The sequence below is a fragment of the Protopterus annectens genome, chromosome 3.part1, assembly GCF_019279795.1.
Source record: "Protopterus annectens isolate FY-2018-M chromosome 3.part1, PAN1.0, whole genome shotgun sequence".
Lineage (NCBI taxonomy): Eukaryota > Metazoa > Chordata > Ceratodontiformes > Protopteridae > Protopterus > Protopterus annectens.
Window position 1 is genome coordinate 70,430,238 of NC_056732.1, and position 27,458 is coordinate 70,457,695.

The 27,458-nt window shown below is 45.5% G+C and overlaps 1 protein-coding gene across 1 annotated transcript in view; it reads left to right on the top strand.

The window, feature by feature from the left end:
• ATAD2 (ATPase family AAA domain containing 2) overlaps positions 1–27,458 on the top strand; it is a 1,885,102-nt gene that overhangs the window by 1,301,210 nt on the left and 556,434 nt on the right. The gene's annotated exons all lie outside the window — the stretch shown is intronic.

Consider the following 27,458-nt stretch of genomic DNA (forward strand, 5'->3'; position numbering starts at 1 on the left):
TTTTTTGGGGGGGTGTTTCCTTCAAGTCTGTGGGCTAACTAGCCCTTTATGGTGGATAGTAATCACAGATTCTCTTCTGATCATTGTTTCCAAATGTCGTTATGATACAAGGGGATCTTTCATTAACACTGTTCTCTATTCCATTGTTTCTCAACTGCTCCAGAGTAAGCTGGCTGCCCTTAACACACACACACACACACACACACACACACACACACACACACAGCTGACATTAGTCTTCAGGTGAGCAAGCAGTGAGAAGAGAGAACACTAGATTACAAATGTTTCGGTTTAGGTAATTGCTTGTTTTTTTTGTTTTTGTTTTTTTAAGTATAGTTGTTTTTCCAGTCAGGGTATAAAATATGATTTGATTATTTCCTTTTCTTTCTTCCTCACTTATGGGTTACGGATCTGATGCTGTGATCCAACTTGAACATGCACTTCAGACTTCAGATCCAACTCTCAAGCTCCTCACTCTACTCATAATGCCCCACTCTATCCCTATTACCTCAGATACAGACGCAGGTTCCACTCTTGAACACATTTATAGGTTTCGTGAGCTTCTTTATTTTCTGAGCGATGTTTTGATTATCTTTTTTTCTTACTCTTTCTGCTTTTTGCTGGTTGTCAGGAGCCGGGCACTTGGAAATGTTGTGCAGTATATGCGCCACGTTTAATCTGCAAGCCCTGGCAGAATGAATTCTTATTTTAAGGGCTCTTCCTCCCTCCTCTTCTAAGAGCTCAAGCCGTCTTCAAACATAGCAAGTCTGCTCCTTTAGAGCACTGAAAGCATTCTCCTTCAACCTCCCCCAGGTCTTTGTCGGAGCTGCCAAAAAAGTCTATGAAAATCACTGATTCAGAAGTTCAAATCTTATTTTCACTTTCAGGCTCGTATCTAGGGGTCACCCACATCTACCTTCTCTGGAAGCTTCGGCTCCAAGGCAGAATCTAGGGGTTTTCTCTTTGGCCCTCTGCCTTCGAGGTGGTGGAAAAGGCTTTTTCTTTCCAGAGAACAGTTTTCTAATTTTTCGTATCCTATCCCCTTACTCTCATTAGGTCCAGGCTCTGAGTTGGTCATACCTATTCCACAGGTACATCATTTCCAAAGGAGTCTCCAGCCCAGTAGAGGAACTTTCCCTCTCTTCCATCACCTCTCCAGAGCATCCCACGGAAGAGGTGCTCTGGAAAAGGAAGTGCAAGAGGAGAGAGATCCTCCCCCATGGAGTCTCTCAAGGAAGACACCAATTTTGATGGAATTAGATCCCCAAGATCACCACTGGATGACACGTCTTTTGAGATAATCTAGAGATCCTGAAACCCCTCTCCTGAAGAATGTGGTCTTGGAGGTTTTTGGTTCTGACCCATCAGTCTTTGGTAAGCCTCAAACCTCCCCCCCATCCTTGGTGGATGAACTTATTGATCTGGTTTGCCATCCGGCATGGAAGGAGCCAAATAGTTTCGAGCCTCTCCCCAAACTGCCTGACTAGTTTTTGGCCCCACCCATAGACAGACCCACTGAAGCAAAGGAGTCGCTGTTGATGCTATGGTGGCGGTAGCCACAAAGAAAGAAGTAGCAGAACAGAGCTCTCCTGCCCATCTGCCTAAAAAGGAATCCAGAGCATAATATAGATTTGGAAAGTGAGTGTTCATCTTTGTTACTTTTGCTCTGAGGTCGTAAAGAACGATCATATACTCTGAATCCGTGTCTGCTGAGGATTTCAAAAAGAATTCCTCTCAACTGGCCACTCTTTATTTCAAATGCTTTAATGAGATTAATCTCACACAGCTGAAAGGTCCTCATGAGAAGCTGGTTCAGACGTCGCTGTAAGGAGACATGCCTAGATGCGGCTATGCGACTTTGTTGAGCCATTTAACACGTCCTTTGTTAATGCCCCTTTTGATGACACTTCCTTGTTTGGATCATCAGTGAATGAGAATGTTACATGCAGTGAACAAGAAGGAAAGACCTTTTCTTCCGTGGGGATCAAGTTTTCTACACCTCAACGGACCTTCTCTACAAACTAGAGGGAGGCGGTAAGAAAATTTGGTTCCATAAATCTGAGGGACCTTCCAAAGATTTGCTTGGAAAAAATTCCTTCAGAGGCAGAGTAGGGAAATTTTAATGGTAGACATCACCCTAGAGGCAGAGGAGGCCTGCAGAAAATGGGCTTTAGAGATTTTTTTCAGACAGGCCCCATCAACGCTTCAGATGTCCAACTGTGAACACAGATGAGGGGCATTTCTCTTTGCACCTAGATGGCTGGACAAACATTACAGTGATTTGTGGGTGCAAAGAATAATATCCGGAGGTTACTACATACTATTTTCCCTTCCACCTTGTCAAAAGAAACTTTCCGATGTTCCAGCCAATTAGAGGTAGGCTGCAACACAAGAAATACAAAAGCTGCTAGAAAAAGCCATACAGGTCCCACTCGACTAGATAAGATTCAAAACTTATTTGCACTGCTTTTTAATGCCAAAGAAAACTGGGGACCTCAGACCCATTTGGGGTCTAAGCACATTGAACCAGTATGTAAAGAAAGTGGAGTTCCAAATGGTCACATTTCAGTCCATCCTGCCTTTTCTGCAGAAAGACTATTGGATATGCTCTGGAGATCTTCAGGACACGTACTATCATATCAAAATAGACAATCCAGAACACATTGCCGCTTTTGTCTGGGGGTAAGTCATTACTAATTCACAGCGCTGCCCTTTGGACTCACCACAGCCCCCACATTGTTTACCAACTGCATGGCAGTAGTTGCAGCTCACTTGAGACAGAAGGGATTCCAGGTGTTTCCTTATCTGGACAACTGGCTCCTCACTGCCCCCTTCAGGCATCAACTGCAACATGCCAGAGACTATTTGCTCCAGATTTGCAATTCTTTGGGCATTACAATAAATCTTACCAAATCAAAACTTTCACCATTTAAGAGCCTGGAGTTCATCGGGTCAGTATTGAACACAACACCACAGATAACATGTTTACCCCTCCACCAAATTTCTTCCGTCTAGAACCAGGTTCAGGCTATTTTCTCTCATCCATCTCCTCCAGCAAGGTTACTACTGCTAGCACTTGGGTCGATATCAGCTGCCATACTACTACTTCTCTTGCATGACTCTTTATGTGGGTCTTCCAGTGGCCTCTAGCTGTACAGTGGTCCTTTCTAAATCAATCCCTTCTCAACTGAAGAGGAGGGGCATATCATGGGAGGAACTGTTTAAGGCTTGTGGTCCCCCCCCCCCCCGAAGACCAACTTGCTTATCAATGTCTGAGACATTAGTGGAGTCCTTTTAGCATTATTAGCATTGCAGGCATTTCAAGGTGCTCTTCCCTTGAGGACTATTGCATTTCAGACCGACAACATGTCTGTAGTTTGGTACATCAATAAACAACAAACTCTCTTATTCCCTTTGCAGAGATGCCACAAGGGTTTGGAAATGGGTGATCTCATTAAACTACTTTCTAATTGTGATGTGCATTCCAGGGAAAACCAATGTGCTTGCAAGCAAACTAATTGGATCCATTTTGATGCCTGAACTTCTCTCAATCAGTCTGTAGTGAATATGGTCTTCAGGTGTTGGGTCACAGCAAGGTTGGCCTCATTTCCCACCCCTCTCAAGTGCAGCAAATACTTTGCTCTGAGATCTCCCCGCAGGGAGATGCTTGTTCTTCATGCTTGTCGCTCATGTCTCCTTTATGCTTATCCTCCTCTTTCCCAGATTCCAAGATTTTTGCAGAAAGCAAGGAGGCCGAAGAGCTCAGTAATCCTCATTGCCCCCTTCTGGCCTCAGCAAGTATGTTTTTTTTTTCTGCAGTTTCATCTTTATCCTCCATGGATACTGAAGCCTACACAGGATCTCACTGTCGGAGGATTCAGCACCCCAACCTTCAGACCCTCAAGCTGACTGACTGGATTCTCCACTTCCAGTAATACTTACAGTCCAGGCTCTCTCTTCCCCAGTCCGTGACATTTTGGCTTGTCAAAAGAGCTCTACTAAAAAAGTTTATAAAAGTAAATGGAAAAGGTTCTCTATTTGGGCACCAGATAAACAGATTAATCCTTTTTCTCCACCAGTTTCAGCTATTCATTTTTTGACAACTTTTTTTCAAAGAGGAGGCTAGTTTCCCTACAATTAAACTTAAGGTGGCAGCAGTTTCACTTTTCTGCACAGGGAATAAGTCCCTTCCTTTGGCTTATTCTACATTGTGTAAAGCCTTTTTATGTAAGGCATTTTTCTTCTGAGACTTCCAACAAAGGATCCCTCACCACTTTAGGATCTTAACTGCTGTACTTGAAGGTTCAACAGAAAACTCTTTAAACTGTCCTGTAAATCTGACCTTATATTTTTGTCATGGAAGACCGTTTTCTTGGCAGCTGTTAATTCAACAAAAAAAAATATCTTAACTCCATGCTTTTTTGGAAAAGACCCCTTACATTGTTTTTCATAAAGACAGGATTATTTTGCAGACTTTTCCTTCTTTTTTAACCTAAAGTGGCTTCTGAAAATAACATCAACCAGTCCATTCACTTGCCAGTTTTCTTTCCTAGTTTTTCCAAAAAGGGAGAATACATGCTACACCTCCTTGATGTGCATGGACAACTACATTGTTTCCTTCCCCGGACAAGTCAGTTTAGAAAGTCATACCAGCTTTTTCTATCATTTTCTGCAAATTGCTTAGGCCAACAAGTTTTCCAAAGATACCCTAGCTAAATGGATTACAGATTGTATTTCTTGGATTTACTCTAAGAAAGATATTACCAAAACCTCTCCAAGCTCATTCAAACAGATCAATGGCTACTTTATCTGCCTTTTGGTAAAAAATGTCAGTTGATGACATTTCTGCAGCAGCTACATTGTCCAGACTCATAACTTTGTTTCACATTATAAATTAAACATCATATCTAGAAGTAGAGCCTCTTTTGGTTCGGCAGTACTCTGGAGTATCCTTCCATGAGGTCCACCCAAGGGCAACATAGCTGGAGACTATCCCATAAGTGAGGAAGAAAGAAAAGGACAAGAACAGATTTATAAATTATGTGCTCACCATAACTAGGCATTTGTGTTGTCCATTGTCATTCTTCAGCTCTCCTCCCAACCGTCCCCCACCCTTTTTTGTTCGTGAAGGAACTATTGGACTATGTTTTGGAACCTACTCTTCCAGGTTTGAGCCCTAGCTATATCTGTTTATCTTCAGCTATTGTGAAATAGAAAAGCAAACTCGTTCTGAGGCAATAGGGATGGAGTGAGGCATTATGGGTAGAGGGAGCAGCTCAAGAGTTGGATCTGAAGTATGTGGCCGAGTCAGTTCCAAGGGTCGTATCCATAACCCATAAGTGATTAGAATGAAAGTGGACAACACAGATACTTAGTTATGGCGAGTGCGTAACTTATATTTAAGAGCAATAATGGTTATTCAGTTTTGGGGAGATTAATTTATTGTTATTTTTGAGGGGTAGACATAACTTCCTGAAGTTTTAGATGTTTTTTTATTGGTTCTTTAACTTTAGCTCCTCAGCCTAATAGTGATGGGCAGCACTCCGAGCAGCACAATATTCGACAGGCACTTTCATTTTCATATTTTCTGAAAAAAATCTTCAGTGAACTCCCATCCTAGTTTAAAGCTGTATTGCAGAATTAAGCAGTGAAACGTGCATCTGAAATTGATCATATATCCGGTCTTGAACCAATTATTTACTACTTCTACCTTTTTGTTGTTATTATTATTATTATTATTATTATTTAGTCAATTACTTTAACCCAGAAGCTGAAAAACTCGTATATTTTCTTATACTACCCTGATGCACCTTGTACTCTTGGTCAAAATGGAAGGTATGCTAGCTAGTCCACCTCTTGCCAGTCTCAAAGCACTTGATATACTCGGGCATTGTAAGAATTGCCTGATGCTCAGAGAAAATTCTTACTTCACTCTTTCTTGTCTGCTTAAGCAATCCAAATACTGTACCAAATTCAAGGCCACACTCGCACAAACATCCTGTGGGAGCCATTCACGTACACTACACTCTGGGCATCCAGTAAACCATCCTGTTCTGAGGCAGTAAAGTCCTTGCCCAAGTTGCACTGGAAATCAAGGCGCAGAGTATACTGAACACTGCAACACAAATTAGAGTCAGCAGTACTGAGAATCACCAGGAAGCAGCACCTCCTACATCCAAGCATTTATCAAACACAAATAGAAATGTGCTAGTAATTGGTGACTTCTTAATTAGATACAGATTCTACATTCAGGGGGCTGGACAAAAGCTGGGTGGCAGTGAGCTGTCTCTCTGAGCCAAGATTGCCGAATTTACAAGGGCCATTCGGACCATATCACTCAACTATCCAGATTTTCACCTCATATTTTTGGTCTGTTCCTCATAAAAACTGTGGGGTTTTTTTTCTGGGAAAGTTTGAAGGCTGAAGTAACAAATGTCATACATTTGAGTTTCAGAATTCATTTGCTTCCGAAAATGCATGCCAATACAAATTCTGTTTAGCAACTTTCAGATTTTATAACCGCAATATATTTAATATTTGTTCCTACTTTTGGGAGACTTTGTCCCCACATTATTTTAGGCTTTGTCCAAATTTCTTGAACTAAGAGGTTGAAAGGTATGCTTAGGACCCTTAAACCAGACAAATATGAGATGGCATCATGATGATTCATGTTGGGATATGTGGTACCTTGAGGAATATGGAAAGAAAAATGAGAGTTATCCATGCATGTCACAAATACAAGTGAAAGCCTAGTTTTGAGATGAATCTTTCCATCATCAATTGGTTACACACCTGTTGTTATTCTAGGGGAATCTACTATGTCAGCATGCGATGTGATGCTTGATAGTATGAACTTCATCCAGGATGGTCTGCATTTCTCATTCCAAGTCTTCCACATATTGGCAAAAGCTTTTGCTGCCTCCAGTGTGCATTTTTTAGATAAGGTGCAGCTAATGGAACCTCACAATCTTACCTCCAAAACAAATCTATCACTGTATAATATCAGTGTGGCTCTGTTTAGTACTAAAGTCCTAAACAACAAGCTACCAAACCCTGAAATCCTCTGGCATTTTGAGCTCATCCATGGTTGTATTGTTAGAGAACTGTTCTTAACTGTCCAAAGAGCACTCCCTCAGTACCTGGGATCTGATGTCATTTTCATTCATTCCTCAACTGATAGGTCTTGGATCCCACATCGGATCCAGCTCTCCAGTTCCTCCCTTTACCCATAATTCCCTACTCCCCTGGTATACCACAGCTGTCGTTATCAACATATTCTTCAGATGTAGATTTCTGCTCTCAAACATTTGGAGAATTAGAGATGGCCTTATACTTTTTTTTTGTGAAAATTTTCTACAGTTTCCCTCCTCCTTCCTTTACTCTTAAATACTACTTAGATGCCTTTCTGTCTGTTCTCTTCACCCTTTCATTTTCTGTCCCTGTTAGGCCTTTCTACCAGTTTGGAGTATTCTCTTCATACCACTGTTGACACCCTTACCAGTACTTTCTTGCTTTTAGGGTGTCTTTTGCTTACCATTGCTGGTATTTTGTTTCCTTCTACAAAACAGTGCAAGAAACTTCTCTATGTGGAAGATTTTTAATCCATATATCTCTAGTTAATCACTGTATATTAATCAGATCAGACAAAAGTAGTAGAAGTAGCGAACGTAAACTAGTCTTAAGTAAAAAAAAAAAAAATAATAATAAAAAATATATAATTTGAAATATTGTACAGAATTACTAAGTATTCGAAAGTAATTCAAGCAGGGCAGGCAGTCTGTTTCCAGTCAAAAATCCTTTAAGTACACAGACAAGCGATCCAAGTAAAACAAAAACAGAGTAATAGTTTCCTCACAAGCTGCCTTGTTGTTGTCTTTCGGCTTTTCCTGGTTAGGGGTTGCCACAGCGGAACTCCGGTCCACTAATGATTAGCAGTAGATTTTCATGAACGCAAGGTGCCAGCTCGACGTTCAACCTTCAACGAAGGCACGCCCATTTACGCATGCCTTTCGATCTCCTACCCAACCGCGGGAGGACATGCACACTCCACACAGAAGGCACTCCCCGCACTCCAGCTGATAATGGAATGGGAGAACCTCTTGCTGTGAGGCAACATCACTACCGCTGCACCACCGCGGAAGTACAAGCTGTCTATATATATATATATATATATATATATACTTTTTATCAGGCAAGGGAGTAGTTTATTGTTGAGCTGGTCCTGCCCTACTTAGTAGCTGTCATAATAATATAACCCTTATGTACTTTAAATAAAATTTATAATTAACCAGATTATTAAGTCTGCAATTTTATCCAAGACAATATACTACATGGCTGAAAATATATAAACCTTAGTCCATTTGGCAATCAAAAATATATATATAAATATATACACATACACTTTGCATGTAAAAAATCAAATATAAAAATTTTTTCATAACCTATTAATAAAAATCGCTTTCGTCCTTCTAAACTTCTTTAGGTCTGTGTACAAGAATATAGATTGAACTTGATGCTGTGGGGCAGCGGTAGCGTTGTTGCCTCACAGCAAGAGGTTCTCCCGTTCGATTCTCGGCTGGAGCGCCTTCTGTCTGGAGTCTGCATGTGCTCCTCTTCGTTGATGGTTGGGCGTTGAGCTGGCACCTCGGCACCCGTAAAAAATCTGATGCCAATCATTAGCAGACCAGAGTTCCGCTGTGGCGACCCCTAACCGGGAAAAGCCGAAAGAACAACAACAAGAATATGGATTGAAAATCTTCCACACACACACGTTTCTTACACCGTTTTGTTTTTGGACCCACTATACTTGTTTAGTGGGTTGTTTGAGACTTCAGGGATACCACGGAGCTTACTTGTTTTTTCCTTCTACACTTAATGACTGCAAAAAAAAAAAAAAGCTTCCTTGTCTTCCTTTTTTGCTTATAGAAGTAGTTTAGCTTCTGATAGTGGCTGGCAAACCTCGGGTTTAAAAAAGTGCACTTCCTATGGGCATAAAATCCCCCACTCTGATGCCCACAAGGAATGTGTATATTGTCTGGGCGCTGGCCATTTAGACGTGGATTGCAATATTTGTTCATGGTTCAATTCCCTGGCCTTAAGTGATAGAAGGAATAAGCTTGTACTGAAACGTTTCCTTTTGCTATTTCTGGCTTGGCTGCGTCTTGAATACCCTCTGGTAAAACAGATAAAGGAAAGCCTGACTTGGTACCTCAGAAAAAGAAGTCCAGGAAATGAATCCCTAAACACCCCCCCCCCCCCAATTCGTTTCAGACTTCTGAGCCATCTGCTGAAGTATTAAAAAAACATCTGATGCAACGCCGCCTTCGGATCCGACTATGTCAAGACCCAAGTCTCCTTGGATCTGATCCCCTCTTCACTCCATGTCCAAGATGTCCTCTGCTCCATTCACCCTTCCTACAGGAGACACCTAAAATATCTTCCAGGCCACCATCTTCTACTTCATCCCTTAACTCTTCTAGGAACTTGTCTGAAACACGGGTAGATGGGATTATGATGAAGTTTCTCAGGGCTCAGAGTCAGATGGGGGTCATTCCATCTCAGTCTCCTATCGAACCTGTGAGCCTGTCCTCACCTCCACATCACATCGCTTTTTCTCCACTCCAACCAGTGATTTTGGAGCCCTCTGATCCAAGATTTTCCAAGATGTCCTTGCTGGATCTGAAAACCACTCTTTCTTCGTCTCAGACTGTTCCCTGAGTTGTCCAGCTCAGATCTTTTCCAAGCAGGAAGACTCTCAAAACATCAGCGTTAGCTCAGGCAGGTGTGGTTAGGATCGACTGGACTCCAAGGCTTTCTGAGCCATCCTTGCCTCATGACTCTTCAGTGTTAGCTTTTCTCCAACTTTCTCCTGGAGGCAAGGTTCCACAGGGTTACAGAGGTCAGTGCCATTGGCCATGTTCCTTTGGTATCATCTGCTGTTTGTCCTGGAAATCCTGCCCTTGAGGTTCAGGAAAGGGCCTTCTCTTTACCCAGAGAAAGAGCATCCTTGCCTTCTCTGGATCCTATTCTCCTCCTCTGACTTTGAGCACTGATCTTATGCGTACTCCACCAGTACAGCCACCCAGATCAAGCCTTCCACCAGTCCTTATACAGGACTCCCTATCACCTTCGGATACTTCACCAGACTATCCCACTTATGAGGTCCCTAGGAAGAGAACGTACAAAAGGAGGCATATAGAGTCCCCTCAGGAATTTGTCACTGAATGAAGACACTGACTTTGTTCAAGGGGAAGCATTCCCAGATCTCACCTTGATGTTTCCTTAGGAAAGATACTAGAACTCCTTAAACAGAGACATGGGTGGTCCTCTGATACCCTTTCCAAAAGGAGTCAGTTGTTATGGAGGTGTGCAGGGCTGGCCCAGTTACTTCTTGGGTAGTCTCTCTCTTTGATGACTTAGTTGACCTTATCTCAAGGGCTAGCATGGAAGGATCCTGGTGCAATGGAACCTATTCCTAACAGACCCAACATGTTTTAGTGCCTCCAAAAGATTGGGCCCATTAGATCAAGGGAGTCTGTATAGATGCCATGGTGGTGGCAGCAGCAGCCAACAGTAGAGAACTTGCAAAACAGAGCTCGTCTGTCCACTCTCCTAAAAAAGAGCTGAGGGCATTGGATAGGTTTGGCAAGCGCATTTATGCCTTGGCGACCTTTGCCCTTCGGTCACTGAACTGTTTGACACATTTTACAAGGCTAGAAAGAAATTTGATCAAAGACCTTTCCAAGTTTTTCAGGGTCCATGTTTGTGGAGGACCTGAAGAAAGCTTCTTCACAACTGACCACCCTACTGTCCATCTCCAGTGCATCCATAAGTTTAATCTTTCATGCTGCTGAGGGTACTACTAGTGCTTTGTGTTCAGGCATAGCATTTAGGAGGCATGCCTGGATGTGCTTGTGTGATCTTGCAGATTCCTTCAAGTCTTCATTCATCACTGCTCCTTTTGATTGATCATTTTTGTTCGGCCCCAAAGTAAAAGCAACACTCCAGAAGTGAACAAGATGGAAAGACCCTGTCTGCTATTGGGATTAATTTTTCTACTCAGAAATCCTACTCCAGCAATCAGTGAGACATTAGAAAGATGTGGTTTTGCAAGTCTCAAGGGATTTTCCATAAATCATGAGATAGTTTCTCACAGGTTAGGGAGGAGAAACTCTAATGGAAGACACCACCGTTGCAGCAGTGATGCCCGCAGAACCAGAGCTTCAGAGAAGCATTCTCTGACGGACCTTACCAGTGCTCCTGAAGGATTACACGATTGGTGCATTCTGGAGGCAGTCAGGGGGGAACTTATCTCTGTACCCAGAAGCCTGGGCATCCATCACAAAAGACATTTCCTTACATAAAATTATATTGAGAGGTTATTTCATGCCATTTTCCCAAATATCACCAACAAAGATGAAGATCCCCAATGTTCCACCCAAGCAGAGGTCAACTGCAGCCTTAGAAAATAGCAAAGCTGCTAGGAAGGAGTCATCTAACTTAAGATTCTTTTTAATGCCAAAGAAGATACGGGACTTGAGACCAATTCTGGATCTCAGCAGACTCAACCAGTACATAATACTCAAATTCTGGATGGTCACAGTTCAGTCCATTTTATGTCTTCTACGAAAGGATGACTAGATGTGCTCAATCTTCAAGATGCGTACTATCATATCAAAATGAACAGGCGTTCAAGAAGATAGCTGCACTTCCAGGTGGGAGCTAGCCATTACCTGTTCACAACACTGCCCTTTGGTCTCACCACAGTCCCCAAGGTGTTCAAATGCATGGTGGTGGTAGCAGCTCACCTGAGACTGGGATTCCAGGTGGTTCCTTATCTACACTGTTTCCTGTCCACTCCATCCAGGCATCTGTTTATTCAAGCAAAGGATTACTTGCTCCATTTGTCGGCTTTTGGCATCCGTCAACTACACCAAATCACAGCTTACCCCTATACAGACCATGGAGTTCATAGGTGCCCATCTGGACATGACCAACCAGATAGCTTCGCTACCTATGACAAGCGTTTGCACTGTCAGGTTTCTGGTCACAAAGGTGATCTCCCTATCTCATCTGACAGCAAGACTAGTCCTTCAAACGTTAGGATTGAAGGCAGCCACTGTAATTCCTGTCTTTTTAGCCAGATGTCATATTCGTGTCCTTCAATGGACTCTCTAGTACAGTGGTCTGTACTTCCACATCCTCTAAGTGACATAAGTTTGCAAGGAATACCTTCTTTGGTGGATTCATTCAGAAAAACTGTCAAGGTTGTCCCTTTATTCTCCCTCAGCCAGTTGCCACAGTCACCACGGACGCCTCCCAAAGGGGGGGGGGGGCATTTCTTGGGAGGACCGTCCAAGGTGCATGGTCACTGGACGAGACCATCTGCACATCAGTGTCCTGGAGATGAGAATTGTCTTACTAGTGTTGCAGGCTTTTCAAGATGTTCTATCTTTGGGGATGTTGCAATACATAAGGACAACATATCAGTAGTCTGGTATATCAACAAACAGGGAAACCAAATCTTAGCTGTTCTGTCAAGAAGCAATGAGTGTGTGGCAGTGGGTGATCCCTTCCAGTCAGTTTTTTGGCAATGTACATACCGGGGTAGACCAACGTGCTGTCAAGACTAAACAGGTTTATTTTTGTGGCTCGCACATAGTCTCTCAATTAGAGTAGTGGGATAGGTTTTTCATTGATGGGGTCAACCTTGCTGAGATCTTTTTGCTTCTCCCCTCAACAAGTGCAGCAGGTTCTTTGCGCTGATCCATCCAAAGGGGAGTCGCCAAAATATGCTCTGTTCCACGATTGGCTCTCTGGTCTCCTTTGCACTTATCCTATTACCACCAATTCCCAAATTTCTACAGAAGGCATCCTGGTTAAAGAGCACAGTCATCCTCATTGCATCCTTTTGACCTAGTCCGTTCTGGTTTCCCTTCATCTGGCCGCATCTTATTTATGTTCTTGGGATACTGGATCCATGTCCAGACCTTCTGTCTCACCCGATAGGGATGCGATATCCAGACATCAATGTCTTCAAGTTAACCGCATGGTTTTTGCAGTTCCACTGATGGCTAGACAGTCCAGGCTTTCTTCGCCAGTTCGGATTTTTATTCTGTCAGCAGCTTTCCACTAGGAAAATTTACAAGAGTAAATGGAAAAGATTTTCAGTCTTGGCCCTTCAAAGAAATTTGGATCCTTACTCCATTCCAGTCTTGGCAGTTCTCAACTTTTTGGCCTCCATCTTTAACAACTGGGAAAATTTCTCACTGTCCAAGTTCAGCTACTGGCCATTTCAAATTTTCATTTCGGAGAGAATCACTCTTCCCTGGCTTCCTTGAGATTATTCTAGGCTTTCCTTAAAGATACCTTTATCACTCAAGCCCCCATTTAAACGTCCTACCCCTCCTTGGGATTTGTCTATTCTCTTAAAGGCTCTTACCCAACCTCCCTTTGAACTTTCTGCAAAGATTGATCTTCAGTTTTTATCATGGAAAACAAGCTTTCTGTTGGCTTTTACTTCTGTAAGACGAGTATCTGAAAACCAAGACCTTTCTGTAAGATCTCCATACTTATAAAGATAGTTTCTCTATGCAAAAACCCATCCTTTCTACCTACAGTGGCTTATGAATCCATCTTAAATAAGGTTATTAATTTACCTGTGTTCTTCCCTAAATTTTAAAAGAATGATCTATGTTGCATCTTCTGGACATGCATAGGCAGCTGAGGTTTTATTCACACAGAATATGAGATTTCAGAAAAGCTGATCAATTCTTTCTTTTTCGTAGAACAAATTAAGTGAAGCCGTTTCTAAAGTGAATCTAGCCATATGGTTTGTTGACTGTATATCCTTTGTCTATAAGGAAAGAGGTTTAGCTTTTACCGAACCTCCCGAAAGCACATTCCATGAGATGGGTAGTCACCGCTTCGGCATTCTGGTGAAGAACTTCCATAGATATTTGTGCAGCCACCACTTGGTTCAGTGCCCACATCTTTTTTGCTCATTACAAGTTAGTCAAACTTCCAGAAATAGAGCAGCATTTGATTCCTCTGTCCTCTGAAATATCCTTCCATGATGACCACTCAAGGGTCATCTAGTTGGAGACTGTGTCCCATCAGTTGAGGAATGGATGAAAATGCCATCAGATACGAAAGTTGTTTACTCACAGTAATGATGCGTTTGTGGTGTTCATTTTCATTCTTCAGCTCCCCACCCTCTGACCCACTTCCCTCTTTCTTAGTGAGTAATAAGGGATGTATTTTTTGAAACTCACTTGTTCCTAGTTATGAGCTCCTACCTTTCTGCAAATTCTTATGTTGTGTCTTTTTATAGTGCAGTGCCTTGTACAAGTAACTTAAGGCAGCAAACATGACCTGAGGTGTACCAGGAGAGTCAGGAATTATGGGTAGAGTAGCTCAAGGGCTGGATCCTTGAGTCTGGTAACAGTGGCAGAGTCCGATCCGATTTTTGATCTGAGACCCATCAGTTGAATGAAAATGGACAACCCAGATGTATCATTATAGTGAATACATAACTTTTGATGTCTTCATTCTTTGCTGGTTGTGTTTGGAACCGAGAATTGGTTCCGACTCTGCCTATACTAAAGCTCGAGAGCTTCCACTGGCTCGAAGGCTATACCCTATCGCATCATGCTTAGGGAGACTACCCAGATCTCGTTTGCCGCTGAACTAGATTGGGTGCTTCCGACTAGGCTCCTGGCTAAGTGGAATCCAATCTGAAGTAGTTTACTTCATTTGGTCTTCAACCTGTGGGTATCTGATCCGAGCCGGCAAATTCACTAACATTTGCTCCAAGCACCAAGCTCCTCCCCTTACCCATAATACACCTCCACTACCTTCCAACCCCCAGAGCTCGTTTGCCGTGGCTTGCCTTAAGCATCATGATCTCCTGAGCTCCAAGTTAGTGAGAGGGTTTTTAAATATTAAGCAGCTTTTAATTTTTGACTGTTAAGTGTTTAGTATAGGTTCCCTCACCTCGCTGGTGCATCGTGTATTAGAAAAATTTCCTAGTAGTTTGTGTTGGTGTGTTTGAATGTATTGCTTTCCCTCCCCCCTCAGTGTTCTCTCTGCCTTGAGTGTGTGGTGAGTGTGTCTGAGTGGGGGAATAGGTATTTTTTCTCCTTTTCCTTCTGTGTGTGATTTTTTTCTAGAGTAGAGACATGGCTGATCCCAAGCCTGTTTTCAAAATGTGCGCTGTGTGGGGCCATAAATTGTCTCCTGCAGATGGCCACACTCTCTGTTGTGTTTGGGCGTTGCCCATTTGAGCACTGACTGTAATATTTGCGTGGGTTTTAACCTGCGCGCTATTAAGGACAGGAAGGCTAAGTTGGCCCTAAAAAGGCCTTCTACCCACTTCTGAGGATGCTGCCTCGTCCACTGCTTCAGTCACAGCGGCTGCTGTGGCCACCTCTCCTTCCTCTTTTGCCTTTCTCCTCCCTCCCAGGCTGGGACTCAACCTCCGTTTCTAAGCCTGTGGAAGTGGAGCGGAAAAGGTGCAGGGAGAAGGAAGGAGAGCACAAATCGGACAAGCAAAAACCAGAGAAACGCAAGAGGTCTCTGGACGTTCCTTCTACCCACCAAAAGTCAGGCTAGGATCCGTGACTCCCCTCACCTCCGATCTCTGAGATTTTGCCCGGAGCCAGAGGAGAGACATCCTCCATTTAGGGCCTCTGTTCCTCGACCCGCCAGGTTTGAGTCCGTGGCCTCGAGATCCACATGTAGCTTATTGGAAGTTGACGTGGATAAAATGATGAGGTAGGTTCATTCGTACTCAGAATCCAGATGGGGGTCTTGCCAGCCCCCTCACCCTCTGGAAGGGGAAGCTCGCTTCCTTTTTTCACACCAGTTTCTCCTTCTCTGATCTGTACACCGAGTTCAGAGTACTGGGATCCAAGGATGACCTTAGTCAGGGGGTCAGCGCCGATGGTACCTGTCTCCTCTATGCCGGCAGCTGCCTGGAGTGTGTCTGATGCGACCAGTTCGGATCCGAGTGGCTTTCTGATCCAGAGCTTGGGTGTTAGATCCGAGGGAGTGGAACTTTTTTCATCAGTACCGGCGTTGTCTGGCCAAGTTCCTTCTCTCTGAGCTACATCCACTTTGGGCCTAGCTCCGATTCTCATGTCTGATCCGGGGAGAGTGGCTTCCTTATTGGTACCCCAGGAGGCTCGTTCTCCCTTGGCGTTTGACGTGGTAGAAAGGGTTCTCTCCACTGGATCGAGACTCTTGACTATTTCGTCTGATTCCGCCCCGACTCTCTCTGCTCTGTGCGAATCCCAACATTTTACCAGAGGGACAGCCCATGCTCGAGGAGCCCCAGGCGGTTCCCTCTGAGGAGCAAGTGGCTTGCGAGTTCCCCCGGAGAGCCCTGCCAGAGATGTGCCTCACAAGCATACGTGTAAGAGGAGGCACATGGACTCCCCCGAGTTCCTCACAGAGGACACTGATTTGGATGATGGGGAAAGTTCCCCAGGTCACCTCCCGAGGATGTCTCCTTTGGAGACATCATGGAAATCCTACGCCAGCGGAGAGATTGGTCCGCCCCCAAGCCTTCTTCTAACAAATCCGTGTTCCTGGAGGCTTTCGGCACTGACCCATCTACTTCCTGGGTGTCACCTCCTGCAGATCCCTTGGTGGACCTGGTCACCTCCTGGGCCTGGAAGGAGCCGGACACTGGAACCAATCCCTAAACATCCAGATAAGATCTTGAGTCCACCATCAGATAGACCAGTGTGGAACAAGGGCTCCCCCGTAGACGCTGTGGTGGTAGCAGCAGCCACAAAAAAGGAAGTAGCCCAGGAGAGTTCCTCGGTTCATCCCCCTGACCGAGAGTCCCTGATTATGGACCTCTTAGGGAAGCGAGTCTATGCATCAGCAACCTTTTCCATCAAGGTGCTTAAGTACCTGGCGCACGTCACAAGGCTCCAGCGTGACCTGGTCAAGGAACTGTCCGAGTCTCCCCCTAAGTCCATGTTGCAGGAGAACAGATGCACGTTCTCCGTGAGGATGGCCACTTTAAAAGCAGTCTCCAACACGTCCATGCGACTCCCCTCACATGGTACCGAAGGAGCGGCTAGGGCTGCTGGGTCCAGCATGTTTATGAGGCGCAACGCCTGGCTCAGACTATGTCAGTTTTCAGAACCCTTCAAGGTGTCTTTTGCCAGTGCCCCTTATGACAGCTCTACTCTTTTTGGTAAGACCGTCAGAGACTTTGGTCCAGAGTGAGAAGGATGGGAGGACACTGCCATCGGAATCTGCTTCTCAAACCCTCAAAGATCCTTTTCCCGGAATCAGAGAGGGCAAAAGATGTGGTTCCGGAAGTCACAGTATTCCCAGGACACTTCTTCCCCTAGAGGCAGAGGGGCGACAGAATAGACGCCGAGGGGATCCGAGGAATTTTGGGTCTCGAACATTTCTCAGACAGGCCCGGACAGCACCCCCGAGGGATTGACCAACTGTTCTACTCTGTAGGCAGTCGGGAGATTATTGTCATTTCACCTGGTGGCATGGGAGTCAATAACATCAGACCACTGGGTGCTTCAGATCATATCCAGAGGATACTCTAGCCCCTTTGTGGTTTTGCCTAAACCTCCCAAACACCTCCCGGATGTACCACTCACACAAAGGGAGGCAGCAGCACTGGAAATCTCCAAGCTGCTAGAGAAATGTGTCATTGAACCCGTCCCCCCAGATCAGTTCGGATCGGGCATCTACTCCAGGTTCTTTTTGGTACCAAAGAAAACAGGGGACTTGAGGCCCATTCTGGACCTATCTTTCCTGAACCTGTCAGTTGCTAGATGAAAAATTCTGGATGGTCACATTACAGTCCATCATGCCGTATCTGCAAGAGAGCGACTGGATCTGCTCGTTAGACCACCAGAATGCCTACTATCACATAAAGATGCACAGAAGCTCCAAGAGGTTCCCCCGCTTCCGGCTAGGAGTCGATCATTACCAATTTCGAGCCCTACCCTTTGGTCTCACCACAGCTTCCAGGGTGTTCACCAAAGTGATGGTGGTAGTGGCTCACCTGAGGCTTTAGGGGATTCAGGTCTATCCGTACCTGGACGATTGACTCCTCGCTGCTCCCATCAGGCGTCTTCTTCCTCAAACCAGGGATTATTTCTTAAAGCTTGCGCTTCAATTGGGGATTACAATCAACACATCCAAATTACTTCTAAATCCTGTCCAGGTGATCGACTACATTGGGGCAAGGATAGACACACTACAGTGCAAAATCTTCCTGACCACGGAGATGGTACGAAACCTGAGGATGCATGTCTCCCTGATCTACCGTTCTTATCTTCCCTCGGCAGAATCAGTGTTGAGGGCGTTAGGTTCAATGGCAGCGACCATAACGCTTCTTCCGTGTATCTGGTTACACACAAGTGCTACAGTGGACACTAGCAGTACAATGGTCCCTGTTGGAACTTCCATTATCATATCCAGTACACCTCAGTCGAGTCTGACGGTCATCCTGTCTGTGGAGGATGTGCGCTCCAAAAATCTTGGAGACTACCTTTTGTTCCAGTCCTTGTCCAAGCCACAGTGACCACAGATGCCTCCCAACTTGGGGGGGGGGGGGCATTGTTTGGGCAGGACAGTCCAAGGCCTGTGGTCCCCTGCTGAGACCAGTTTGCACATAAATGTTCTAGAGATGAGGGCGGTCCTTTTGGCGTTGCAGGCCCTTCATGCCTTTCTTCCTCTGGGAACCATTGCAATTCACTCAGACAACATGTCAGTGGTCTGGTATGTCAACAAACAGGGAGGGGACTAGATCTTAGCCACTCTGTCACGAGGCCATGAGAGTGTGGGAATGGACGATCTCCACAGGTCGCTTTCTCATAGCAACTCACATTCCGGGACTGTCAAACATTCTGGCGGACAGGTTAAGTTGGACTATTCTGATGCCTTGCGTGTGGTCTCAGAATCATTCAGTAGCAGAGCAGACCTTTCTGGAGTGGGAACAGCCTTGCTGCGATCTCTTCACATCTTCTTCCAACGCGAAGTGCAGCAAGTTTTTCGCTCTGAACCCGCTGCCAGGGGTGTCCCCCAGAGATGCTGTGGTCCATGCTTGGCCTCCCAGTCTTCTGTATGCTTACCCTCCACTACCTCTTATTCTGAGGTTTCTACAGAAAGCTCGTCAACTGGGGTGCAAAGTGATCCTCATTGCCCCATTTTGGCCTCGCTAGGTATGGTTTCCCTTCCATTGATCTCATCTTCTGGCTCTGTCTTGGATCCCATTCAATATCTTATTTCACACTCCTCGGGGATTCCTCATCCGAACCTGGACAGTTTGAAGCTCACGGCTTTGCTGCTCCAGTTCCCATGATCGCTAGGGCTCCTGGATTATCCCTCTTCAGTTAGGTCTGTTCTTGTGGCAGCTCATAAGTCTTCAACCAGGAAGATTTACCGCAGCAAATGGAAACGTTTTTCCTTTTTGGCTTCTCAAAGGAGTTTAGATTCTTTCACGGCTCCTGTTTCTGCCATTCTTGACTTCCTAGCCAATATTTTTCAACAAGGAGTAAGCTCTTCTACTATCAAAGTTCAATTAGCTGCCATCTCTCATTTTCATGTGGGTGGGAATTTTGCCTCCTGGCTTCTTCCAGACTGTGTAATGCCTTTATCAAAAGTACTTTCTTGTTATGCTCCCCGGTCAAGGATCCTCTTCTTCCATGGGACCTTACTATGGTTCTTCAAGCTTTGGTCACTCTGCCTTTTGAACCTGCTGTAACCACAGATCTTAAGTTCTTATCATGAAAGACAGCATTCCTGGTAGCTTTCAGCTTTGCTAAAAGGGTTTCAGAACTGCAAGCTTTGTCCATTAAGTTTGCATATATGATTTTCCATAAAGATGGGGTTTCCTTTCGGACCAATCCTTCCTTTCTTCCTAAGGTTGCTTCACAAGTTAACATCAATCAGACCATTAATTTATCTGTTTTCTTCCCAAACTTTGCTAACAAAATGGAATACAAACTCCACTTGCTGGATGTTCATAGACAGTTACGATTTTATTTACACAGGGCTATAAACTTTCGTAAATCTGATAAATTGTTTGTGTCCTCCTCAATCCTTTTTGGGTAAACCTATCTCCAAGGTCACCATTGCCAGGTGGATTTCCTTGTGCATCCTTCAGGTCAATAAGGATAAAGGTGCATCTCCTCCGGGTCAGGTGAAAGCTCAATCTGAAGTTGTTAATCTTCCTATTCATCACTGATGATTTCGGTTCCAAACCCTCAGAACCAAGTCGGCCTTATACCAAGCTTGCTTGCACCAAAAATTCTCAAACTAAGCTGCTACCCACAATGCCCTTTGCTCAGTTACCCCAGATCTCGTTTGCCGCACAGCCATATAGCAGCATTTCACCGAGCTCTCCAGCTAAGTCCTTTCTTCGTAAATATTTAATAGTCTAAAAAAGTTTTGTTCTTACTTATAACTTGTTCTTATTCTATATTGCTATTGCTCTACCCACAGGTATTTCTCTTACCATTGTTGGTAATTTCTTGGTGTATCTAACTTTCTACCTTTATGGTATCTTGTTACCAATGTTGGTATTTGCTTTCTCTCCTCCATTTCCTCTCTGTCCCTTATATGCGAGAGTGTGTTTGGAATGTCTGAAAAGAAGGGAACTACAGGATTTAAACACTGCTCTTCTTGCAGTGGTAAACTGCCAAATGGTGACCTCCATGAGGAATGTGTTTACTGTTTGGGGGTTCCGCATTTTGTCGGCGAAACCACCATATGATATCTGTGCTAGTTTCAGGCAGTGGACGCTGAATGAACGTCATAACAAACTTATTTTAAAGGACCTGCTTGCTTCGCCTATCTCGGAGGCCATTTCTGCGACGGAGGTCTCACCCCCTCCTGCTTTGGATAAGAAACATCCTCGATCAGACCCCTCTTCACCAGCTGGTGACAGAGGTAAAGGTCACAAGCACAAGGCCCATAAGTCATCGTCTGAACACCGTTCTGCCTCCTCGGTGCCGACTACCACATTGGCTCCTAGCTCTGCTCCAGTGAAGTTTACCGAGGTAGCCTCGGCGCCCACCCCGGCACCGACAATTACGGCACCACCTACGTCTTCGATACCGACCAGTATTACGTCTTCGATACCGACCAGTGTTTCCACGTCTTTATCGGTACTGACATCGCCTGTTTCGACCTCGTTATCTGTTCCGACAACATCCTCGGAACCGTTCCCATCATCCACTCCTACAGTGACTTCTGTTTAGAGCCCGTCCTCGGCTCCGACCATACCATTATTACCTGTTGCAAAATTGGAATCATTGGTGCCGTTCTGCGACACACTATGGACCCGATACTCATCCAGTGTGGACCCGTTTGCCGGACAAGCCTGCAGCCCCTTTTTGAACCGGCCTGACTCCCCTTCAGGTGCATCGGTGAGATGCACCAGGAGCCTTTCCGAATTGGATGTGGTGCGACTTTTTGATCAGCTGCTGACTGCTAGGGGAATCTCAAATCCGCCTAGACCCTATACCACTTCTGGGTTTGGGTCTGTTTCTCCAGCAACCCCTATTTACTCTCTTCCCTTGGACCCCTCTGTTCCAAGGCTCATCTATCCAACTTTTACTAGAGGAATTCCTTCCTCGGCGCCGACAACAACGCTGTCTGAGGCTCAGAGATCCCTTTGGGTGCCGGTTCTGTCGGAACCCACCCTTCCTCAATCTTGTGCTTGGGGAGTTGAGACCCTAGTCCCGGTTTCTGTTCTGACGGTTATGTCGGCCCCGACTTCGGAGCAGAGGGTGACTACCGCTCTGAGCTTGATTGAGGCTCCGTCCCCGGTGGTGGTCAGTCTGGAGTGGGATGTGACCCCGGTTCCGATTCTGTCTTCTTTGGTTCCGGGCTTCCATTCCTCTTCATGCGGGCCCGCTTTCAGGGTGATGAAGAGGGCGCTTGCTGCAAGCAATCCTCCACAGTTGGTTATTCCCCCAGTTCCCTCTGAGCCGCAGCTGTCAAAGTCCACCCTCCCCTGGAGATCCCTGTTCAGGGCATTTCACTTTCCGAGTCTTCTTCGGATGTTCCCACTAAAGAACCCCCTCAGAAACGGGTGTGTAAGAGGAGAGACAGACTCTCCGGAGGAGTCACTCACAGAGGATATGGACTACGATGATGGGGATGGTCGCCTACTGACGATGTCTCCTTCGGGGACATCATGGAAATCTTGAAACAGAGGGATGACAAAGTCCTCAACCCCTTCCTCAGAGGAATCCGTATTCCTGCAGGCCTTTCGCTCTCGGCCCTCTACTTCTTTGGTGACCCCCCCCCCCCCCACCGATGAGCTGGTTAAACTCATCGTGCAACGGGCTTTGAAGAACCTCGACTCCGTTGAGGCCATCCCCAGGAGATTAGACAAAGTACTCTCCCCTCCAGAGGATCAACCCCATTGGTCCAGAGGCTTGCCAGTGGACACTGTGGTGGTGGCGGTGGCTGCCACGAAAAAGGAACTTGCAGAAGAGAGTCCTGCTTGTTCACCCGCCCAACAGAGTCCCAGGCAGTGGACAGGTTAGAGAAGAGAGTCTTTGCGTCAGCGACCTTCGCGGTTAGGTCTCTGAACTTTATGGCACATTTTACGAGGCTCTAGAGAGATCTTATCTCTGAACTGTCCGGAACCCTCGAGGGCCAAGTATTGGATGGAGCATGAGATAAGGTTGTTTCCCAACTTGCCACCCTAGAATTCATATCGAATTCATCCATGAGGTTGCTGTCGCGCACAACCGAAGGAGCAGCTAGAGCTGCGGGTACAGGTGTACTCATGAAGCGTCATGCCTGGATGCGCATCTGTGACCTCGTGGACTCCAAGACTTCCTTTCTAAATCCCCCTATTGAGCCCTCGTCTCTGTTTGGTGCGAAGGTCAAGGATACACTAGCCAGGTGCAAGCAAGACGGGAAGACCTTGTCTGCCGTTGGCCTACGCTTTTCCAAACCTTCGCGTTCATTCTCCAGGAACCAGAGGAGCGGAAAAATGTGGCACAAGAAGTCTCAAGGTCCTTTCCGAGACTCACGTGGTGAGGACTCCTCCAGAGGCAGAGGGGGTTCCAATAATGGAAGACGTCCCTTTCAGGGCAGTGGGGGTCCCCGGAACTAGGGCTCCAGAGATTCCTTCTCAGGTAGACCATATCAGCGCTCCTGAGGCACTGCCCAATTGCTTTCCTCTGGAATCAGTCGGGGTGCGTTTCTCTCTTCACCAAGATGCCTGGTTGTCCATTACTAATGATCAGTGGATGCAGAGAATCATTACCAGAGGCTACCATATTCCACTAATATCCTATCCAAGACCTCCGAAATCCCTTCCCGATGTTCCACCCAGTCAAAGGGAGGAGGCAAATTCCGAGATACGAAAGCTACTTCAAAAACAAGCCATCCAAAAGGTCCCCTCAGATCAGTGTGGATCAGGGTTCTACTCAAGATTATTTTTGGTGCCAAAGAAAACAGGGAACTGGAGTCCCATTCTGGATCTCAGTCTTCTAAACAAATCAGTAGTTCAGACCAAGTTCCACATGGTCACGATTCAATCCATCCTCCCCTATCTGCAGGAGGGTGTGTGGATGCGCTCATTAGATGTCAGAGATGCGTATTACCATATCAAGATGGACAAGCGCTCCAGGAGCCTCCTTCACTTCTGGCTGGGAGCCAGTCACTACCAATTCAGAGCCCTGCCTTTCGGTCTCTCGATGGCCCCCAGAGTGTTCACGAAATGCCTTGCAGTGGTAACAGCTCATCTGAGACTTGAGGGATTCCAGGTGTTTCCATAGCTAGACAATTGGCTCCTCTCTACCCCCACAAAGCATCTCCTGGTCAGGGCCCTCCGCTACACCTTGACCCTAGCGGAGTCATTAGGCATCACCATACACTGACAGAAATCAAACCTCCATCCATCACAACAACTGGAATTCATAGGGGCAATATTCAACACGCAGTCAAGCCTAATTTCTCTTCCTCCCCACAGGCTTCAGAGACTCGGGTCACAAGTTCAGGTGATACTCTGCCAAAGCAAGGTGTCTGCAAGGGAGATTCTTCAAACGTTAAGATCTATGGCCGCAGCCTTCACCATAGTCCCCTTAGCCAGACTACATATGAGATTACTACAATGGCTCCTACAGGCCCAGTGGATACCCAATCTCCACCCCCTGAACTCAGATTCTCATCACCAACATTTACATACAAGATCTCCTTTGGTGGATGCACACAGATGACAATCTTTGGTGTCGTCCCTTCCAGGTTCCACAGCCCAGCACCACGGTGATCACAGATGCTTCCCTGAAGGGGTGGGGGGGAACCACTTCCAGGGGAAAGTTGGTCCAAGGCACGTGGTCCGATGTAGAGGTCAGTTTGCATATCAGTGTCCTGGAGTTGAGCGGTGCTGTTGGCATTGCAAGCTTTTCATCCACATCTGTCCGGAACGATTGCTGTCCAGTCGGACAACATGTTCGTGGTCTGGTACATAAACAGGGAGGGACCAAGTCTTACTCCTTTGTCGCGAAGTCATGAGAATCTGGCAGTGGGCGATAGCTTCCAACTGCTTCCTGATCGCAACGCACGTCCCAGGGAGCTCCAACATGATTGCCGACAGACTGAGCAGATGCATACTTCATCTGCACGAGTGGTCTCTCAACCAGAGTGTGGCAACGGACATTTTCTGTCGCTGGGGCCAGCCATGCTGCAACCTTTTCGCCTCCCCTTCAAATGCAAAATGCAGCAGCTACTTTGCCCTCTTTCCCCCTCTCGAGAGACGCTCTAGTCCACGACTGGCCCGCAGGTCCCCTTTATGCTTACCCTCCAATTCCTCTGATTCCCCTCTTTCTGTGGAAGGCGATTCAGTTGAGAAGCAAAGTGATCCTCATTCTTCTGTTTTGGCCTCGTCAAGTGTGGTTTCCCTTCCTCCAACCTCATCTGTTACTACCTCCTTGGATCGTAGACACTCGTCAGGGCCTAATTTCTCACCCACAAGGGCCGATTCCTCTGAATCTGTCCACCCTCAAGCTGACAGCTTGGTTTCTCCACTTCCGTTAGTTGTCAGGCAAGAAACCCTTTCTTCACCTGTCCGGGATATTATTTTGGCTTCTCATAAACCATCCACCAGACAACTTTACAAGGATAAATGGAAAAGATTCTCTATTTGGTCACGTAATCAGGAGCTAGACCCGTTCTCAGCCCCTGTAGCCACTATTCTTCATTATTTGGCTGAGCTATTCGACAGAGGTGCCTCAGCTTCTACCATTCGAGTCCATCTAGCAGCTATTTCCAACTACCATATGTAGCCACTATTCTTCATTATTTGGCTGAGCTATTCGACAGAGGTGCCTCAGCTTCTACCATTCGAGTCCATCTAGCAGCTATTTCCAACTACCATATCTGATATTTCATAAGGACAGAATATAACTTTGAACTAACCCATCCTTCCTCCCCAAAGTGGTTTTGGACTTTTCCAATTACCAGTCCATTGAGTTCCCTGTGTTTTTCCCAAATTACTTGAACAAAGGAGAATACTGCCAACATTCCCTGGATGCTCATAGACAATTACTTTTTTATCTGGACAAAACTAAATCATTCTGCAAGTCAGACCAGCTTTACATTTCCTTTGCAGGCTCTAGAGTGGGAGGTGTAGTATCAAAAGTTACTTTGTCTAAATGGCTCAGGGATTGCATCGCATTCACATATTCACTTACGGGAGGGATCTAAGCAAGGCCAAATCAAAGCTCACTCAACTAGGGCTATTGCAGCATCTGTTGCTTTCCACTCTAGGGCTTCCATAGATGACATTTGTGCAGCTGTCATTTGGGCTAAGCCCCACACTTTTATCAAACATTACAAATTGGATCTGATCTCCAGGGGAAGAGTGGCCTTTGGCTCAATGGTTCTCAAGAATGTTCTTCCATAAGGGCCAACCAGGTTCTCCAAGTAGCTGGGGACTCAGTCCCATCAGTGATGAATAGGAAGAAGATTAACAACTTCAGATAAAGAAGTTATGTCTTACCATAACATTCCATCTGAGTTGTTGATCTTCTTCCAGTCATCACACTCTTCCACCAACCCCTTCCTAAGGTTCCTGGCAGGTCTTTTGGGTCTTCGTGGTGTATTAGGGTTTCTGTGTAGAGATGGCCTCTGGCTTATTCTTTCTCTGTATGTTGCATGCAAACTCGATCTGAGGTAACTGAGCAAAGGGCATTGTGGGTAGCAGCTGAGCTTGAGAGTTTTCGGTGCACACAAGCTTTGGTATAAGGCTGACTGTTCCGTGGGCTCGGAACCAAACCCATCAGTGATGATTGGAAGAAGATCAACAACTCAGATGGAACATTATAGTAAGACATAACTTCTTTTTCCACTAGGTCAATGGCTACTTCTGCCGCCTTTTGGTCTAGAGTCTCATTGGATGATATTTGTTCTACAGCTACTTGGTCCTCATCTCATACCTTTATTTTGCACTACAAATTGGATTTGACTTCTAGGAGAGCATCCTTTGGTTCCATGGTGCTCCGGAATATCCTTCCATGAGGGCCACCCAGGTGTTTAGTAGCTGGGGACTCTGTCCCACAGGTTGAAGACCAAATGAAGTAAACTGCTTCAGATAAAGAAGTTATGTACTCACCATAACATTCCATCTGAGTAGTTCTACTTCATTTGTCTTCAACCGTCCCTCCCTCCGTCCCCCTGACCTTATCATATGGAACAGCCTGTTAGTTGCAGTTTTAGGTCATAAAGTATTCGGCAGGTCGGGTTCTAAGTATAAAGGTCAGCAAACTCGATCTGGGGGTTGGAAGGTAGTGGAGGTGTATTATGGGTAAGGGGAGGCGCTCAGAGCCGATGCTAGTGAATTTGCTGGCTTTGAACCGATACAGATAGATAGCCACAGGTTGAAGACAAGTGAAGTAGAACTATTCAGATGGAACGTTATGGTGAGTACATAACTTCTTTTTATTCTTCCTTTATAGTGTTTTTTGCTCTAAATATTTAGTGTTTGTTTTATTTGCTTTTAGTGTGGTACACAAGTTTCTCATAGATCCATTGCGAGATTTTGTACTGTTTGTTGCTGGCCGTCATCTTTCGCTAGGCCGTTTATCTTCCCCCATCCTGAGCCCAAAATTGTTTGACTTGCAGTTTTTTGGGCCTTTGGTATTTAAAAACAACCTTTGTTCCACCTTTTCTCGCTATCGTATGGTAATGCGTTTAAGTTAGAGGGCTCTCTTTTCATCCCATTTAACGTAGAGGGCTTCCCCCTTTCCCGAGGAGTTACTGTTTAAGTTTTAGAGACTTCTGCTCTGGCTTCTCTTTACCCTGTGTGGTTGTTTGTAGAGTAAAAAAAAAATTGTTTCTCTGATTGTTGAGTAGTCTGCCTTGTATTGTTACTACTATGTCTAAAGATGCTAAAGAAGCTAAGTATTCGGGCTTCAAAAGAATGTGATCATTGCAGCCAGAAAATGTCT